At 37.8% G+C, this 21,519-nt stretch overlaps 1 long non-coding RNA gene across 1 annotated transcript; it reads right to left on the bottom strand.

Annotated features, from left to right (window-relative positions):
* Positions 1-1,394: 1,394 nt before the first annotated feature.
* On the bottom strand, positions 1,395-21,517 carry LOC138166840 (uncharacterized). The gene is made up of 2 exons (XR_011169744.1): positions 21,348-21,517; positions 1,395-1,752 (listed from the first exon to the last, which is right to left on the bottom strand). It is a non-coding gene; the product is annotated as an uncharacterized lncRNA (long non-coding RNA).
* Positions 21,518-21,519: the final 2 nt, after the last annotated feature.

Below are 21,519 nucleotides of genomic sequence, written 5' to 3'. Positions count from 1 at the left end.
GAGAGACTTTTAGCATCATTCAGAAGGGAATTTTAATATGAAGCAAACAATAAATACATTGGTTGTTTGATGATACATTATACTCTTTATATGCATTTGCTATATAGCAGTTTCTTTATGTTGAAGTGGATTCTGCCAAATACTCTTAATCAGCACATTTATCAGTTTCTATCTGTCCATGAAATAATCAACATTTATTAAGTACTCATTAAGAGGTAAGGCACTCTGCTAAGGATATTAAGAAAGTCAAAAACACAAAAATTGTCCCTGCTTTCAAGGAGCTCATGTTCTAATGGGGGAGGAGGAGATAACCTATACTCATTAATTACTTATTGCATTTAAACAGTTTGGAAATAAATTATTGTTTTTTTATATTTATGATCTGACCATCATCCATTGGTTTAAATGATCATTTATCACATTTTATTTGAATTGAATCTCCTCTCAGGTACTGGGTGTTTTTGCAGTTGCTTCTGAAACTCTTGGCATAAGATTTGTTGGGTGACAGTGTTAGCAGTTAAGTTTGTGTTGGCATTCATAGTCAGCTTTGAATTTTGATGGAGAGTTGTCACAGAACTCCTCGTGGATGCAAAATGGCAAAGGCTCTCTCACAAGTAGGGTCTTCCAGAGATCTTCAAGTCAAAGATTTCAACATGGACTTTTAATAAGTTTATATCAAACAATATAAAAATAATGTTGAGCAGTGGGGCTGGGGTGGTACATGCATTGCAATCACAGAGGACATTGGCATTTCTTTAGGTGACCAGAAGGGTCTTTCCACTAACAAGTAAATCATAACCCTTCCTGACTTATAGGCCTTGGTTTCTCTATCTCAGGACCCAGATAAGGACATCCTAACTATTTCAATCCTCTAATGGATGATAAGGGCAGGACTTCAAATTGGAAATGTTAAGGTGTTCAGGACAAAGAGAGTATGGTACTGGAGGAAGAACACTGTGTGACTTAAAGAAAGTCATGTGACCATTCTGTAAATCATTTTCTTTTACTGTAAAATAGAAATATTGGACTATATGATCTCTAAGGGTTTCCTCCAACACAAATAACCCTTGATTTTATGTGTAGTAGTTAATGCTCTGGTCCTACTCTCAAGATAAGTCTGATCATAACTTCCCATCAAGACAAAAGAGTTGACCGAGGGGTTTCTCTTTTCTACTGCCATAGGATATAGAGAATTTTCTAGCCTTGGAAAGTTGCCTAGGGCATTAAAAGGTAAAGAAACAATCAAGGCCACACAACCAATATATGTCCAAGTCAGAACTTGAACCCTCCTCCCCTCTCAGTTTTCTTAACTCCAAAAATTTTCTTAACTTTCCCCCATTTGTTTGAGGCCAAAGACTAATATCCCACTTCTGCTTAGCCACTTAATACCAGGATTTTTTTTTTACAGAGGGAGATTTATTTCAAAGATATAGCAAGAAAAAATATACAAACATTTCCTCCATTATATCCAGCTTATACTCTCTCCTTCATTATCTCAGTCTCTGTAGGAGTGGACTCAAAATTTAGCTCATTCCCTTTCTAGCTTTGGTCCCACCAAGGTCCCTTCCAAAAGGAGCATCAATGTTTGATGAGTCCTAATTTCTGATTTTGGTAGCATAGGTCCAGAAAGTTGCTCCAAAAAGTCAGTACTTGCTCCTTGGGGAACTAATGCTGCAAAACCAAATCTGAATTCTGACTTGCGTTCCTGTGGCTCAAGCTCCTGATCAACGCTGAAGATTCTACTTCATACACCTAGAATAAAAAAGAATAAATAAATTTCTCAGGGGACACAACTCAGAAGTGAAGAAAGTCTTAAACCCTTTCCCCTTAAAGTGTAGTTTCATACTGGCTGCAGTGAGTGGAAGAGTTAAAAGACTGCTTCAGGCATGAATGAAACAAAGAGAGGCAAAGAGATGACTGAAGATGATTCTGGCCTTTATAAAGGCACCAATAGTTACAGATAAGCAGCTAATCAAAAAAGACCCCTCCTTACCACAGGGTTAGCTATCTAAAACTACTTATAATAGGTCTACATATGGTCCATAGTCTCTCTAAGATATTTCTCTTATACATCATCACAACTCCCCTGGAAGCAATATTCATATACCATCTTCCTCATAGAGATATGCCATATGAATAAGAATATGGGTCTGTGAATGTGCCAGACTCTGTATATGAACTACTATCAAATATTTAAAAGGCTCTGTATCTAATCAATTCAAGAGTTTCCTTCAACAATGTAGATCACAATCTATTCATACCTGCCCATCCTATTCTTCTCTTGTATGTATCATTCCCAAAGTTCACTACAAATGGTCCATCAAAAGTACAGGAGGAAAAAATCAAAAGGGTATAAGAGTTTTATTTGGCGACATATCGCTTGTCTCTTTCCATTTTTCTTTTTTTATATAAAATTTTATTGATATCTTTTGTTTTCAAATCACCTAAACATAATCCTTTGGCAATCCCCCTCTCCCTCCCTCCTTTTTTTCATGGAAAAGTATTATATGGAATGCTTTTCATTTTTGTCATCAATAGCTTTAAAAAAGAAATTAGGGTATGCCTGGGCACACTCAGAAAACTCTATATACATGGCTATGCTTCCTTTCAAGGCCTATCTTTTTTTAATGACATTCCTATTACCAATGATGGAATCCTTCAGTGAGGGCTTAAGTGCAAGTTACCACCTGAAGAGGTAGAGGATTGCCAAAGATAAATTCCCTATCCTTCCCATTCTTCCCTAGGTAGGGGTTGATTTTGAAGGTACTAGAAAACCTAGTTCCTTGTTATTTTCACTCAATATATGATTTTTCACACCAACATTGTGTTAATTTCATCAATTCCTTATCTGTGGAAGATGAGACCTGTCCAAAAAGAAAAATCCCAAACACTCTCTCCCCTCCTCCCATTCCCCCCAAAATTAGATGGAGGGCAGAAAACTAAATGATTAATTTTGTTCCTTTGTTTCTGGTAAGCTAGCACATCCTAGTTGCTCACTCATTTCTAGCTAACACCTCTTACATCACTGGATGTTTTTGGTATATGATTTTAGGGTAGTTCCCACAGTGATACGGAAAAGAAAGAAGGTGCGTATAAACTTCTCTCCCAATTCCTCTGATAAAGGGAAAGCAAGACTTACAAAAACTTGGGCCATGTATCCTACACAAACACATCTTACTTTAGTGCCTCATTATGGTGTGTGTGGAGATGAAGACCCCAAGTTCTTAAAGGTTATACCAATCAAACTAAGTGGGCTTGTAGACCTAACAGGGGTTTACATGAGGATCCTGGAAATGGACAATGATGCAGCCATCTGGGCACCAGTTTAGAAAAGTTTGGAGAAGCTTCCCCTTCAGAAAGTATCAAGGGTATCAAATGGGTTTGGCCAATGTAACAACTAATGGCGAGACATTGACAGTTTGCAATCTGTGACAGTGAAAAGAGTGCATATGCTGTTAAACATGGACTTTTTGAACTATAGAATTAAGTCCCATGAATATAGTCAAATTATTGTGGGTTTAATAGTGTTATATGATATTGTAAAAAGCTATAATTATTTACTTAGTAACATTTTCCCATCACACATTTGGAGAATGAAATCAGTAAGAATATTTTCCCTCCATAATTCTCCAGTCATCTGTCTGCTTCAGAGCAAACTAATTTTCCCCCTAAATAAGATTTGTTTTGTCCTTGCTAAGGCAGACAAGGCGCTAAATAAAAGGATATCACATGTCCCTGAGAAAGGAAATTCAGGCACTATTCATTATATTATATGTTGAAAAGCAAGGTGTCCAGTTGACTAAGACTGGTCTTAAAGTAAAAAAGTTCTACATTCAATTCCTGCCTCTGACATGTACTAGCAAACAAATATCTATGAACATATTTGATAGCAAATTACTTTATTTTGGAGGCAATTGGGATTAAATGACTTGCCAAGGGTCACCCAGCTAGTAAGAGTCAGATTTGAACTCAGGTCCTCCTGACTCCAGGTTAGTGCACTCTCTATCCCCTGCACCAAGTAGCTGACCCTGATAGACAATTTACTGACCTATTATAGCTAATGGCAGGAGTTTACAAAGTAGCAGTTATCTATCAAGATGATATCACAGGTCCAACACAAATATAAATATACATATATATATATATATACATACCCACATATCTATGTGTATATATGTATGTATATATATGCTATAAATTCTAATAAAATTAAATATCTGGATTCATTTATGCAGGGAATTTCTGAAATGGGTAAATTATTGCATGTAATTTGTATATAATATATATATTATATCATTTAGCATTACTATAAAATTCCTTTTATGCATAAATTCCTTTCCCTACATAGGTCAACAAAGTTAAGAGACTAAGTGGCATATTACAGAGAGCACTTGACTTGCAGTCAGGAAGAACTGAGTTTGAATCCTGTCTGGTTACTTATTAGCTTTGTGACCCAGGGCAACTTAATGAACTTCTCCCAGCTTCAGTATCCTTAGCTGTACAGTGGGAATAACAAGAGCATATACCTCTCAAGGCTGTGTGAAGATAGAGGGAAATTAATATAAACTACACGCAGTAAAATACTATGTGATATGTGTATGAAGTTCTTTTACAAAACATAAATGCTAGTTATTATTGAAAATGTCCAGCAGCTGGGGGGACTAGGTGATGCAGTGAGTAGAGTGCCGGAGGAGTCAGGAGGACCTGAGTTCAGATCTGGCCTCAGACACTTAACACACACACAAACAAAAAAACCTAGCTGTGTGACCTTGGACAAGTTACTTTACCCCAATTGCCCTCCAAAGAAAAAGAAAAAAAAAAAGAAAATGTCCAGTAGTAGATATATCTTTGTGTAGAATCTGGAAGTGAGTATGAAGCAGGCTCTGTATGGCAGTGGAAATCCCCTGCCCCCCACACCTATAGAAGGGCAGCAGACTTGGGTGGGCTTTAAAAACCTGTACAAACTTCTCTATAAACGATACATGGAAGTTCCCAGGGATTCCACTTTGCTTCAGAACCCAAGAACTTGGAAGTGCTTATTTACTCACCCCTAAAATATTCTAAAATAATATGGACTACTGAGATTATGAACAAAGATAAACATTTACAAGGATAAAACATGCTGAGCATATTTTGAAAATCTTCAGAATATCTTGTTGACATTAACAATGGCAGCTGGTTGTTTATTTAACTCTATTTTAATAAACTGGAACAAAAGCCAGCCTTGACACTATAAATACTGCAGGTTTTGATTACTGTACTATCCTTAGGTTTGGCATTTACAAATACTTTTTCTGAAACACAATCTTGTTGTCCCAGTGTTTTCACAAGAAAATAATATTTTAGAGTGTTATTCAAGCCTTAAAAAACCTGGAAATAATATTTTGCATAATGGTACCTCCTATAACTCCAAGAATATCTAATATAAGGACTTTATTATAGAACCACAGAACTAGAGCTGAAATGATCTTCTTGTTCAACCCTCAGAGAAGTTAAGGGATATGCCCATGATCACATAGGTATGACATGGCAGAAAGAATGTGAGCCTGCCCCTTGTCTTTCTCTCTCTGACTCTCTCTCATAGACAGAGTTAAACTAAAGCCGCTATCAGCTCTATGTCCCTGTTTCTGAATGCTTCCTTGCCTTCCATACCTTCTTCACTTCTCACTCAACCTCAACGTTCACTATCTTTTATTTTTTCAGAACTTTCCTGAGCATGTTGTACATCACTGTCCCTAGTCCAGCCTTAAACTGAAGCTACAATAGTTGCTGTATTGCTGGATCAAAATAATGTATCAGATTTGACAAGAAAACAAATTTAAAGTAATCTCCCTCTCCTTTTCTTCCTCTCTCTCTTCCTTTAAATAGCAATGAAACTGCAAATATTAAGGAATGACTGAAGAAAGAGAGAAAAACTCCATGTAGAATGTTGCTGGAATTGCTGGCTGGATATTACCTCCAGATGAATCACTATTCTTAGTAAATCAGGGTCAAAAATTTAAAGATTTATGAAGTGAGAGAGAGTTCGATGTAGTGGATTGAGAACACTCAGAATCAGGAAGATCTGGAAAGCTGCATAGTGGAGGAGAGGGAGTTGAAGACTTAGAATCAAATGCCTGTTTCATAGTCCACTTTTGCTGCTTTCTACCTGTGTGACTTGGGGCAAGTCACTTAATATCTCCTGGCCTTCGATTTTTTTTTTCCTATAAGAAGAAGAGTTTGGAATATTTGACCTCTAAAATCCATTCCAGTTCTAAAATCTATTGTCCACCTTAAGCTTATTTTTCAAACATATTGGCTATGTGACTCTGGAGCCTAAGTGATTCTCTAAAACTATAAAATGTAAAGTAGTTGCTCTAGTGGAGTTTCTTTGTCAGGAGTTCCCTAGTCTGTTGTAAGGTAAAAGGAAAAGAAAAGGGAAGTTTTTGATAGAAGGGAGGGCGTATTGAGGGAGGTGGTGGTCAAAAGGAGTTCCCTAGTCCTCTGAAATCACATCTGGATCCCTCATCTGCCCTTCTCTTCCTCTAAAAAATGTGTTATAATTGTGAAGGTAAGCTATGGTACTGATATATACTACTTTATCTTTTCTTTCTTCCCTTTTCTAGTAAAACATGGGATGCTAATGACATGTGACTAAAAATGCAGCGTGTTTTTCTTTCATGATAATAGTCCCCCAAATAATTGGAAAGTAGTATTACAAATGTAGATCTTGCAATATTACTTAACAAACTAGGAATCTATTTAGTCTGAAATAGAAGACCTACTAGGAGTCCTTTTAGAAATCTACTACCAAATCAATATTTTGAGTGAATAATTACTGATTGCTATGGTCTTATCTTTCCTCCTCCAAGAATAAGACTGAAAAATATATTGTGAGACTATTGCTGAACCAACTCAGGTTTTGAATTAATGCTAAAGATTATGCTTTCTGTATTTAAAATGCTCATGTTTAAAATATATTTTATGTTCTGAGTATTTCTATTAAAATAAACACATATTTACTCTAATGATATCCTTGGGTCACCTTATATGCATAGCACAAATTGGACAGTTAGTTAGCATAGATAAAGAAACTGTTTAATTCATGCCCTGTTGTAGGACATTTTGGCTCAATAAGAGCCTGAAACTTTTTTTAAAATCTGGATTATATAGAGAGGATTAAAAATCATAATGTCTTTATTTTGAACCTCTGAAAATTTAGATCAATTAGAGATGGTTATTTTTGTTCTTGTTCTTCAGATGAGGAAATTGAAACAGAGAGAAGTTATATGACTCATCCAATGGCAGAAGAATATGATAATAAATGCAATGAGACATCACTTTATAGGTGTTTATTTTCTTAACATGAAACCTGTGATAGTAAGATACTGAACTACAGAAATTTAAAGTTAGGAGAGAAGCTAGAGATTATCTTGTGGAACATTTTCTTGCAGGTGAGAAAACTGATATTCAAAGACATGAAGTGACTTGTCTAAGGTCACAAAACAGTAATACCATCAGAAATGTGAACTGCACAGTTGGCATGTCTTACTCTTAGATGGTGGTCTTAGTGAGTTGTGCCTCAGAAATCTATTCGCTTTGAGCAAAAAGTGAAATTTAAATAAGCGAAACTTATATGATGTACATCCATGTACTACTCTTGACCAAATCTAGCTCTTTATTAATGTAACCCTAGGGTTCATTAACAAAGTTTAGGGCTCACTGGGACAAAATTCTATCTTGGGCATTTTCAAGAATGTGTTTTGTCTTATGACTCCACCCAATGTTTCCCGTGGGAACAGCAGAAGTTGCCTATTTTCTGCTTACCCAGAATTTCTCCTGAGAATATCAGGATTTTGCTTGAATACAGATATCCACCTCAAAAAAGGGAGGGGGGTAGGGAGCTGAGTTCCTAGGTAAGTACACCTTTTCTGAGGTATACCTGGGTACACTCAGTTCATTAGCAAAATTCTGTTAACCTATTAAGAAAAAGAAAATCCAAATATAAGTATAACATGATGCTTTTATTTGATATCTAGGCCCTGTACTCTCAATTTTATAGTTTGCAAATAAAAGATTATCAGTTAAACATTTATTTCCCTCTGAAGTCATATTAAAATTTTTCACTGATCCTTAATCAGAATCTCGAAGAAAAAAAAGGGGGGCAGCTAGGTGGCACAGTGAATAGAGAGCATCAGCCCTGGAGTCAGGAGGACCTGAGTTCAAATCCGACCTCAGACACTTAAAACTTACTAGCCATGTGACCTTGAGCAAGTCACTTAACCCCGATTGCCCTCCAAAAGAAACCAAAACAAGCAGCAGCAACAACAACAAAAAGAAAACCTCAAGGATCTCTGTTTTCTAAGGTAACATGCTAAAAGAGTTTAACTAAATTGAAAGTTGCCCCCTCATCTCTCCCACCCTAATGACTTTTTCCATTAAAACTAAGTTTCTGATTCTTTGGCTAATACTCATTTATGGCTTCCTCTCTCAAATTATTTTTTGTTCTCCTCTGTACGTATCTTGTATATATGTAGGTATGTGCTTGTTGTCTTCTTCCCCTATTAGAATGTAAGATTCTTGAGGGCAAGAACAGTATTTTTGATTTTGTGTGTGTGTGTTGTAGGTTCTTTGCAAAGTGACTGGCACATATGAAGTGCTTAATACATCCTTGTGGACTGACTGACTTATAATACCATCAATTTATTGAGAATAGATTAAAATCCATTATTGTCCTCTTCTAACTCAAAGTGGTACATTTAAAAAATTCACTTATCTCTGTATATATGTATACACACATACACATACATCTACACATATGTGTATATTTGCACACAGAACATAATATATCTGATCAGTAGGAAGAGGACATACATTTAAAATATGGTCAATTTCATATTCATTCAGTGTCACATACCCATATTAACATTTTTTTTCTGTCTCTAAAATTCCTTAGGTCCAATTGGTTAATTAAAGGAAAAGTAAACTGGTTTAATCAAATCTCTACGTGGACAAAAAGTGTCCATAAATTTAGTTTTTATGGACACTTTTTGAAACCCAGTTCTTTAATTTTTTTTTCTTTTTGTAGGGGGGAGGGCAGGGCAATTGGGGTTAAGTGACTTGCCCAAGGTCACACGGCTACCGTGTTTCCCTGATAATAAAACACTGTCTTATTATTTTTTTTGGACAGAAAAACACCAGAGGGCTTATTTTCAGGGGAGGGCTTATTTTAATGAACATTGACAGCAATTTTAATAAACAGGTAAATGTGAACAAAAAAATGTACCTTTATTCAATAAGCAAATCACTGGGGAAGAACAGGATGACGCACTGACTGCTGCAGCTCTGATGGGATGCAGCTCGGAGCGCGATGAGCGTTTCACGGGGAGGGGGGGGGACGGTGCATACAGAGGGTACTGTAACGTAGCGTGTAGCGCAGGGGATCACCTTCACTACAGTAGCAATCTCAATAGGGCTTATTTTCGGGGGAGGGCTTATTTTAGAGGAATCTTACACAGTAAGGGGAGGGCTTATTTTCGGGATAGGTCTTATTATCGGGGAAACACGGTAGTAAGTGTTAAGTGTGTGAGGCTGAATTTGGATTCAGGTCCTCTTGACTCCAGGGTTAGTACTCTATTCACTGCGCCACCTAGCTGCCCCATTAAAACCCAATTCTTTAAAAAATTTCTCAATAGTTGACCAACTTATCTAGTTTAAAACACATATAATGTTTTTCCCAAAAAAAGCTTACTCGATGTTGTAACCTCTCCATTAATCCTGTGGTATCCTGCTGCCACAAAGCCTCAAACTACATTCTAAGGCAGGAAATTATCAAATAATAAATCTAAAACTAGGCTCACCTGGTGTCACCAGTGGCAGGAGATAAGGCAAAAACCTCAAAGGGAGCCTATGTGTCATGCAAATCTCTGTTTGACAGAAACAACTAACTGAACAGTGAAACATTTGGTCTATCCAACATTTGTTCAACTTGCCTGAAGTCAAGTAGTAATCTCAACTTTTTTATGAGTTTTTTTTAACTCTTCAAACAATAGAAAACTTGGTAAAATCCCCACCCCTGCACTAAAGATACAGTAAATCACTACAACAAATATCTCATGAGACATTTAAAAACATCTGGGTCCCAATTTCTTCATCTGCACATCAAGGCAGGGGTTAGAGTAGGTAACTTTGAAGGTCCCTTCCAGCTCTATCTGTGAACCTCTGAACACAGTCATTATCACGTGTTTATATTAATATTACTGTATGATCAGCATAGTGCCTGGCACATAGAAGGTACTTAATAAATGGTGGTTGACAGGTAATTGTAGAGTCAGTAGAAATCTCTTCTATTTCTTGCTACCGTTTATTGCATCCTTTCCTGGCCTTTGACTTACCACACGTATACATGCTTGGCTATGCTGAACCCTGAAATGCCTTCTAAGAGAAAAAAAAAAATTATATGGATTTCTGGGATCATTGCAAATGCTGGGATAGTAGAATAAGGGCCTTCTTCTTCTATAAGCTTCCATGACACACTTGACCTGTCTGCATACTCTCTGCCAAAGATGAGAAAACTTGGGCTGTGATCCTCCTAGTAGGTCCTGTGTCCTGGGAGATATTTTCTGTATCAGGGAAAGATGAAAGAGAGAAGTGACCCTGTAACCTCCAGAGGAGCTCTCTGTGCAATGGTCCTTGGGGTGGGTGGGGTACCAGAGACAACATTGTGTCATGTGTATGTGTATGTGAAACTGTGCTTTGGGCTCTTCTCTTTCCCCAGTCCTTCTCCCTGATCTTCTCTAGCCCATGTGTTTCTTCTACATCATTTATTCTCCTAGAGAAGCTTGATTTTGTTTAGATGTCAACCTGTTAAGGCAGATTTATTGATGGCAATATTTTGTTATCCCTCTTATTTTAGTAATGAAGTTTTAATAAGTAAATAACTTTAAAAAGTCACAGAAATGATTCTTTAATGGTGGAGCTTGGGTGACTGTAATAGGGAAAATGGTTAAATCATGTCACATAGTTGGGTCCCTGTTTTCTTCCAAAGGCTGATCCCATATAGGCAATATGCATAGGGGTATCAGTGAAGAGAAATAAAGAAAATAGTCAAGATAACACCTTTAATAAAAGCATTGACAGTATGTAGATTGAATTTTAGAATGAGGTATGTAGAAAAGCTATATCAGCAAATAAAGTAAGAATATTCAAAAGATTGTAGGCTTTATGGATGAGGAAACTAAGGCACAGAGTTAAGTGACTTGTCCAAGGTCACTAAGGTAGTAAGTAGTGGGGCTGAAATTTGAACTCATTCCCCATTGGGGCAGCTAGGTGTCAAAGTCGATAGACTGCTGGACCTGAAATCAGTAAGATTCATTTTTTTGTGTTTATTTGTCCTCAGACACTGACTTGCTGTGTGACCCTGGGGCAAGTCACTTAGTCTCATTTGCCTCATCTACAAAGTGAGCTAGAGAAGGAAATGGCAAATATCCTTGCCAAGAAAACCTCAAATGGAGTCATGAAGAATGAGACATAACAGAAAACAACTGAGTGAACAACAACCCTGTGTATAGCTCTTTCTACTAAAACCTAAAAATAAGGAAAAAGAAAAATAAAGAAAAACATTTGAATGTCTCCACAAGCAGTATGGAATAAACAGATACAGTCTTGTGTAATATACAGTATCAGTAAGGTTTCTACTACTGAAAAAGAAATCAATTTCCAGTGTTGGGCTTTTGGGTATTATTTAAAATAGAAATTTCAGATTTCGTGAGAGGAATGTAAAAATTCTCTGTCTGCCATGTAGCACGCTTAACAGCTGCTTTTCCCCCTAGGACCAACCTGACCTTGGCCAACTAGTATGTATTCTGAATAGTGTACATTGTGAAACATGCAAGTAGAGAAGTATTCATGCTTGGCAGAATTTGCTATCCTTTTTGCTCTGTCTTTTACTATGATTAATCCCCTTTCCATCTCTCCACTGCTCCTGTCTGTCTCATATTTCTTCTCTGTGGTAGATGCCTTTCAAATGTAGCTTGATTCTGGCTGGGCCTGACCTTTTATGGTGTACTCCTGCCTCCCATCAGGCTTTATAGGCTTGTTTGTTTCTGCACATGTGCAGAGACAAGTGACCCTGTAAACTCCAGAGGAGCTCTCTGAGAACAACTATACATGAGTTTTGAAATCTTTTTTGTATTATCAGTTTTCAAAAGTATAGATATAGAATAAACCATAGGTTTCATTTTCCTGTTGGATACCTTGCATTAGAGTCAGTGTTCTGACATCAGAGCCTGGGCAAAAAATCTTGTATAGAAAGAAAAGCCTGGTCAGGCTGGCTATTGCAACAGTGATGATGCTGGCAACCCTTCAAGCTGTTCTGTGTAAACTTGAGCATACGGCTCTGTTTTCATAACAGGCTCCAATTTTCATTTTGGTTCAAAGTTCTGAATGCTTGGATCACACCTCCGGTAATAATCCAATCTGGAGACAGGTCAGGGAGTAGTGAAATCCCTGGAAAACTTTGAAGCCCTTTTTCTCACTCTTGATGTTCTTTTCTTTCTAAATTCTATTGTTAGCCTTGCTTCAAATGCAAGCAAACATATTTCATTTATGAAATTAGTAACAACACATGTTGAACTTCCATTGGCATAGTCAAAACTGCTCCCTACATTTAGTTTCCGTTCACATTCTATTCATATTAACAGAATTAAAAGTGCAATAATTCTAAAATCAATGAGAAAGAAGTTACTTCCTTGCAAAAAAAATAATTTAAACAAAGACAGATTGAGCATTACTTTAAATAACAGTTTCAAATGAACATTTCCTAATCCTCTTTACATCCCTCAGTAATAGGGGTTTACATAGAAATGTTCATTCTGTCAGTCTACACCTACCCTTCATTTTCCCTTCTCTTACTTTTGTTCTATTTTCCATTTACCCCACTCATTTCTTCCCCTAATAACCTTTCTCCTCTTTCTTTTCACTTCTCTTTGCTTTCCTATAGACGTTTTCATTCCCTGTCTTTCAGGCAATAGATAAAGTCACCTACAATCTATTCTTTTCCCTACCTATTCAAATGTATGATCTTCCAGCTACCTCCTCCTTCTTCTACTGTGAGAGAGAATTACTCACACTGCCTCTGCTCATGGCATAGGGCAAGAAAACAGAATTATTCTGCTAGGCCTTGTTCAAAGTTTCCAGGAGCAGATTTGTAATGATTTGATAGCTGCACTAAGTGCCACATATATCATGCACCTTTCTGACTTTCAAGTCAAAATCCTAAGACTGGAAGAAATGTACTGACCAGACTTAGATACAACTTCAGAAATATGCCATACTGGGATCGAAAGCCAGCAATAGGATAAAGGGTCCCTCATTATTATTACTGAGAGGCCATTCTCCTCCCAAAGAGAAAGCATAGGGTACAACTTATTCTGAGACTGAGCCAAGAACAAGACATATCACAGCATCCTCTGTTCTGACAGGAAGCATAAAATAACTTGAATTCTAAAAAAGTGAAAGTCAGCAATATGCTTGTTATGGGAAAAATATAATTTCTGACTTAACAAAATAAAAAATATAGAGATGCTCCTAAGGTATTAAAATGCATCTTGTAAAAGGGTTTTATTTTTTTTTAAATGGCACATCATCAATTTTAGCTAGGTTCAGGAGAAACTATATATATAATAACTCAATGTTTTTATAGCTCGATTGAATGCTCTGAAATCAGAATTAAAGCTTCATGTTAGTTATACCTATGAATCTTACAACTACTATGCCTCATAGATTACTGTGTTTTGATAATAGACTATGAGAGCCATATCTAAGTAGACATTACTGCTTTCCTTCCATAGAATCTACCTAGAAATATACATGGAGAATAGGAGGAAATGATATATTATATAGTACTTTATAGTTTCATAAAATAAAGTGTATACATAACTAAAGAGTGCAGCAACAATAAATGCTATATTATATAGTCCCTTTTAGTTTAATAACATAAAGTGTACACATAACTAAAGAATGCAGCAACAATATCAAACCACAAATGAGTTTATCATGACCATACTTTGATCAGGATTTATGATTTTTTGGAGTTTTTATTTCCAGTTGGTATGCTGTGATTAGATATGTCAGGACAATGGATAGTATTCATTTTATATTTATGAATTATGAGAATTATGTGAGCATTCAAAAGAGAAAAGTTGTCATTCCCAATATATTAAAATCATGCTGAGGATGAACATAATATGCAGTGACCATTTGCCTCCCTCCCTCCCAATAAAGAAGTTCTAATCTTGTATACCCAGTTCTAAAATACATAGAAACACAACTATGCTTCTAATGTGTTTCATTTTAATTATTTGAGAATTAGCAATAACAAACTTTGGTTCATATATTTGTGTTATAGTATAGAATGGTTCTTTCTCTAGCACTTAACTGCAAACTTTTTTGTCTATCATTTAAATATACATTATTTTGCATTTTTGAATTGTATATTTGTACAAATCATTAGGCATACCTATTTCAAATTCAAATCCTACATTTAAATTAGTTTCATTTTTAGAAGTTCTTTTAAAAAATACAATTTGTTTTTCTGGGGGGGGAGAGGTCTCAAGTTTTACACAATAGAGATTTACCAGGTGAAAGTCAACAATAGTCGATTGTAAAGTGGCTCTGTGGTAATTCTTGTGTTTAGCTTCAGGACCTACTAAATCAACAAAGCCTGATGGGCTATCTAATGAGCGCGTGGATAATGTGTCTTCTATGTACAAGAAGGGGGAGGGATGAACATGGAACACATACACACAAGTGCATAGTACATAATACCCTTCTCTCTCACACACACACGCTGCAACATTTTAAATAGTAACTGTGTAAAATAAATTGGAAAAGAAAATATATCTTATTAGGTATATCTGATGTATTAGAAATTAGTTCTCACTTAAATAAACCTAGCCTATCATCCATACTGTTCTATATTATTCTTGCTTCAGGAAGAGAATATTAAAGATGTGCTTAGAGGATTTCATCCTTATTATTATGGGGGGGGTTAAGATTGATTTATAGAAAGACAGTAAAAAAGAGCAGACTGACAATGTGCTGCCAATAGGCTACTTCATTTTCTTGTGTTTAGTAAGGGATGATCTTGCAAAGGATTTTCAAATAATACAAAAGATACAGAGGTGGAGAATCCTTTGCCCCTTTATTTTTCTAATAGGATTGGTTTGATCTGCTTTCTCAGGAGGATAGGGAGGTAGAGGTAGGCGCTGCTTTCTTCCATTTGATATAACTCTGAAACAGAAGAAGGAAGGCTCCTAGCACTGTCACATATCTGAAACGGGCTATCGCACAGTTAGCATTTTCTTTCTCTTCCCCAATTATTTTAAAGGAGGGAACAGAGAACATCACTCAGATTAATGGTCCTGGCTTTGGAATTACTTCCCCAGCGAAAGATTAGAAAGCAAAGACGTTCTTCCATCTCTCCAATGTACCTTTTCCCTCTTTACACTGGGCCTTCAGGGCAATGACTCCACCCACCCGACTCCCAGTAGGTCCACTCAGGTGGGATTAGATCTTTGGTGTGGAAAACAGGGGGTGACTAACAGAAGCTTCATTGAGATTGGGGAAAAGGGAGAGAAAGAAGTTAAAGGACAGTGGTAACTAGCTTTTCCTCTAGGTGGTCTGTGTTGTGATTTGTCCTCATTTTTCAATAAAGTTAGTGCAGGGAAGCTGGGGGATGGTGGGTGGGAAGGGTGGTGGGGGGTGGGTTAAATACAATCCTACAAGGAATGCCCAAGACCAAGAATTTTTATTTTTACTGAGTGAATCTGAATAGGAAGAAAAGGGAGGATGTAGACGAGTGTGTAGAAATGAGGGAGTCTTATTCCCATTTACCTTTCCTCCTGAACTCAGTCTATGACATTTTCAAAAGATATGGACGCTTTCATCTTCTCCAGACTACCGCGGGTTGGAGTTGCGGTTGGGCTGTGGGTACTTGAAAAGGAAAATTAACATCTCAGTTATTCTGAGACATGAGTAAGTGACCTTAAAAAGGAAAGAAAAAACTGTCCCCGAAGTCCTGACTCCAGAACAGGAAATACAAAGCAAAAACAGTCCATGCCCCAGAAAGACAGTATGCTATGGATGGGATAAGGGGGCACGAAAAAAAAAAATGTGTATATATATATATACCCCCTCAAACGAGGGCGGGACTGGAGGCTTGGGTTGAAGAAACTGGAAGTGGTCGTGGTGGAGGGGGTAGGGAGTGAGCAGGAATGAATTTAAATTCAATTTCTAGACCTTGTTTAAGAAATAAGAAGCACCTTAGGGTCGTCTTTTTTCTGCAATCTCAAACAGTGTGAAGCATTTAAGGGCTGAGATTTAAGTAGCAAAGTAATGAGTTGTAACACTGTTTAGTGCCAGGGACAATCTTAAAGTCAGTTACACACACACACGGATTGAAGGAAAGAAAAGGAAAATGAGGGAGAGAGAGAGAGAGAGAGAGAGAGAGAGAGAGAGAGAGAGAGAGAGATGCTTTTGTGGAAAAGCCGGCATTCTTTCACGATCATTATTTCTCTCCTTTGTAGCCTCCTTTTTATCTTCTTGCAGACTCCCAAAGCACCAATTTTGCAAAAATAATCGCCCACCCATGCCAAGTTAAGCTGTCCAAGCAGTCTCACTTTGACAAAGAGGTGAATTGATACTAAATGCTCATAGACTTCACCTCCGCTGAGATTTTTTCACAAATCAAGCTCTGCTTTGAAAATACTGAAATCCTGAACGCTTTAAGTGAAGTTTTTTTTTTTTTTCTTTGAGTTTTGAGAGGGTAGCTTCCACTTTCCCGGTTTGACTTCTGCATTCCTCTCGTTCTCTCAGTTCTCCCCCACCTTTCGGTCCCCTAATTAAACCTGGAGCGCCTGTAGTGAGCTAGTTAATAGGTAAGAAAGGACGGCTAGCACTGCCAGAGAGGCTGCCTGTCGTGGGGATGCGCGGCTGTTTCTTTTAAGGAGAAGCGCGATTTAGTAAATAAAATTGTGCCACTAGCTCCCAGGACTGGAGGCCCATAGCTAGCTTTGTCTAAGGACTGGTAGAGCCTTGGGTAGATATCTTGCTGATCTAGTTGGTTCCTCCCGAACTTTCAATGACAAGAGCTTGGAAGATTAGGGGTTCTATCACCCCATCATTTCTAAGAAGCCATTGAAATGTAAAGACTGATTGCCTAGCTCACAGTTGGCTATAGTTGTGGCTTCAAACCCCTTCCTCCTGACTTCCACCAGGGTTCCTGATGTCATTAAAATAAGTTTGGAGATATTCTCTCAGACATCTGAAGCAATTCGACAGAGCGGGGCAGGTTGAGAAGGCACTTTCAAATGACTCCAGGGGTAGAATTTTCATGAAACCAATACCGCCAGGCTCGAGGATGGCAGATGGTGCGAGGTACCAGCATATGCAAGCCCACCTCATGTGTATGCAACTTCTAGTGTCGCTGTTACATCTCAGTAAAACGCGACCTTGTTGCAGACTCAAGAACCCTAGCTTCGATTTGCACACTGCTCACCTCCCTTGCTAGAGAACGCGAATTAAGACTGGTGGCTCAGTAGCCTGAATGGGGCGGGTTAAATTGAGAACCAAATTTCTGTCAAAGTCTTCCTTTGTCTTAAATTGGTTAGAAAGCGACTAGCACTCAGATAAAGTCAGTACTGTGGCATGAGAGGCACAGGAAATAAACTTGATGCGGAGCTAAATTATTAAGCAACTGCGTTTATTGTAACAATTTACCATTGCCGATTATAATCCTTCGCCCCCAGCTGATGCACATGGAGAAACTGCCACCTCTTCCCCTTTGAATTAGATGGGACTGTTATCTTGATTTTAGAAACCGCTGACCAACACTAGAATAGATAGAAAATACCTGGTCGTGACACATAAAGAGTTAATAGGTGGCTTTCTTTAAAGGCACATAATTTCTTCTGACCCCTGGACGTGATGAAAGATATTGATTGCTAGTAGCTCCGTACTACCTGAGAGAAGATTACCCAGAAAGAAAGAAAAAAAGAAAGGGGAGAAAAGCCAAGGGATGGGGATGCTAAGATATTCATTACTATTTTACAAGATAAATCAAATATATACATATCCTGTTTTGTGTCTTCTGAATCCTGTGCATATTAATATCAGAAAATATAAGTCCTTCTGCAAACTTTTCTCTAAATACCTTTCTCATTGAAATTCGCAGTCCCACTCATTATTTCACTGCCTCAAACCCGAATCTGGCGCCGGCTAAATATAGAGCTTTGCTTTCTCGAGAACAAAATCCTAAATATACAGTAAGCAAATCGGTGTCATAAAGAAAGCGTGATCAAAGCCCTCCTTTTCTTCCCAATCATGGCTTGTTGGGGCGGAGACAGGTTTCTCCCTTACTGTACCTCATTTACCAAAGATCCAGCTTAAAATTCAGTCACATCTCCGAAGGCTGAAGGTGGCTGTGGTTGTCGTTTGCAAGTGTGTGGTGTGTTTTGTTTTGTCTTGGTTCTGAGTGGAATTTAAAAGTGACTTAAACTATTTGGAAACCAGGGAGATTAGGTTTGGAATCTAACTCCAGGAATCCATCCTTTTCCATCAAGCTTCATGGAAAATATTGGACTTTGAAGAGGAGAAGGAAAACAATTGAGTGAGGATAGAGGCGGGCTCATGGACCTCAGAGATGTGCTCATCACCTTTGCATTGTGTCTGTATGTGAGCGTTTTCATGGTTGTGGATATCCAAAGTCTTTGAAAGGGTGTAATAAAACACATCTAGCACATTATATTTTCAAGTTAATGTAAGGTGTGTAAGGGCGAACTAGGGATGGAGTTTATGTTACCGAGAAACTTCATATTATTTACTTTCTCTTCTAGGAGAAGAGATTCATATATCTGTATTTAAGAAGATTTATTTTTCATCCAACAGAACACACACAGGGGTCAGAATAATAGTCTTTTTTTTTTTTTAACAAGAGGATTACTTCCTTCTTTGGACACAAGAGGTCGCTCCTGCGATCAAGTACGAATAAAAAAAATATTGTCTAAACTGTTAATCGCTACTTGATTTATTCTACAAAAAGCACATTTTAAGGGAGAGAATTTTTTACATATATAGTATATGTGTGTATGTATGTTACATATATACTGTAAGAGAAAATGGAGTTGAGAAAAAAACAATAAATTAAGAATAACCAAATGTATATTTCAACTACAAATTAAAGGGAGTTACAAGAATTTTGTGATTTAAGATAGGATAGGTGCAACCCTAACCTTCTTGTCGTTAAAGCCCTAGCAGGAATTTTTCAAGAGAAATCCACACAAATTTTGAACAAATAGATAGAGAAGTAAAATAAGGATTGGTCTCCCTCAAGCAATTCCGTTTGCCAGTAGATTTTCTATGCATTTCCAAATCTCCTTCAGGTTAGAGCATGATTAGGAAAATATTTGTTTACAATGTTATCCTGGGTTGACAACAGGAAAACAGGTTGTCTTCCACCATTATGGTGAAATTGGCCATTACTAAAGGTTTTCCCCCAGCCACATGCCAGCTTGTCTGTTTAGAATTGCTATCATCAGCAATAATTCTTTGTAATTGCTTATTGGTTTACAGAGCTAAAACACCACACTGTGTGTGGGGGAGGTGGGAGGTGAAAGAGATGGGGGAGAAGCATTGTCAATCTCCAGTGCAAGTCAACCAGCACCTTGCATTTTCTAACATTTACTTCCATGTTGACTAGGCAGGATTACGGAATATGTTGTGATAAAATCACATACTTTCCTTCTATTTTTTTAATAGTTAGCTTATTTATCTTTATAGGAGCCCAAATTCCCTTTCTAATGGAAATAGTTTCCTCATAATGAAAATTATAAACATATTTTTTAAAAGTGAAATTTTTCAAAAGTCTCATTTAGTTTAACATCACTAGGGACAAGAAACTCAGGTTGCTTTTTTTAACCAAAGATTGCTTTTAAATTATTTCACATGGTTGTTCTCAGACTTGGCAATCTCTTAAACTAGTCAGGTCCTTTCTATTTCAAATACATCACATACTAAAACAACTTTTGTAAATGTGGTGACTGGGTTCAGACATAAACCTGGGAGCAACAGTGAGGGAGATCTGGGGAAGGACACTTTGGAGAAACCCCAGCCCAGTCAATGAGAAATTGCCACTTCTGTTTGTGCTCTGAAGAGATATCCAAAGCAACTGAGACAGCCTCAGTCTCTCAGAGGTCTTACTTAAGGCTAGATCAGGCAAAAGATACAAAGTAAAGAACTTCACAACATAGTGAAATTTCTGGAGGCAATAAGACACCATAGTTAAACCTTCCAGAGTTTAAGTTCGGAAGTCTTTTAAAGATAAATTGGCAGGCACATTAGGAATCAAATAAATATTCAGAAGTTTACTTAATCTTGGGGAGGGGGGGAGGCTTTATGGCCTTTCAATGTTTCTTATTTAAGAGATCATTGAAAATTAACCGGTGACTTACTACCAAAGAGCCTCTCAATCGAGGCAATTTCCAGAGAGTAAATTAGTTGAGGATTTTCACATTTCATGAAATAGAATAATTTTTTTCTCAAATTTTTCATATTAGGCCTCCTCTATACACCTTTTCTGACTGAAGATAAAAGGTAAAGAACATGTGTACGTGTATCTATCTATACACATATGTACATTAGATATGTATGTGTATGTATATACATATATACATACATTATGTACACAAAGACACATGCTACCACTTAATTACACAAGTGCGTTTTAAAAATAAAGGCAAAGACGGCAGGAGAGAGAGAAGAAGGAGAAGGGATAGAATATATTAGTTTTTTTCGAGTTGGTTTAGTTTGTTGTTAGACGACCAGGAATTTAGGACTCCGAATTTCCAATCCTTCTATTTCTAAAGTTAAAACGCAAGCAGACATTCTGGAAGGGCTGGACGGTAGAGAAGCAGTCCAACATGAAAACTTTATTTTTACCTGTGTATTTCCATACTGATTCTCGGCTAAATAGGGTATCGCCTTCCTTTTCTTGGGATGGGATGGGGCGGGCGAGGGGGGAGGAGGAGGTAAGCGTGGTACTATCTAGAGCCGTCTAGCGTCTATAGCTGACCCCTTCTTGTCCTCCCTCCGCTTTCTCCCCCACCCCCACCTCCACCCCCTTTCTTCCCCTTGGCTTGGAACCACCGCGACGAAGGAGAGCCCTATTCACCCCTGCCTATTAGCCGGCAGAGCCCGATTCTAGGGCCACGAGTCAAAAGAAAGGAAGAAGTCAAACAACATGCCCACCCGTTCCGAAATCCACCCCCTCCCCTTCCTAATACACATGGGACCTCGTCCACGGGAAGACCTACCAACCAGCCATTCGCCGCCAGCTGCACAAAAGCGGGCCACGAAGAGGCTCACCGGAGCGGTGGTGAAGCAAGGGAAGGAGGGAAAGGGGAAAGGAAGCGAGAGGAATAGGGGGGAAATTCAATGACAGAAAGGAAAGGGGGAGGGGAGCGAGGAAAGAGGGGGGGAAGAGGG

This window comes from Petaurus breviceps, unplaced genomic scaffold (assembly GCF_028583685.1).
Source record: "Petaurus breviceps papuanus isolate PSGF00001 unplaced genomic scaffold, PetGlider_PUasm1.0 226, whole genome shotgun sequence".
Lineage (NCBI taxonomy): Eukaryota > Metazoa > Chordata > Mammalia > Diprotodontia > Petauridae > Petaurus > Petaurus breviceps.
Note: the sequence above shows the minus strand (reverse complement) of the source record. Positions and strands in the feature narration are given on the sequence as shown.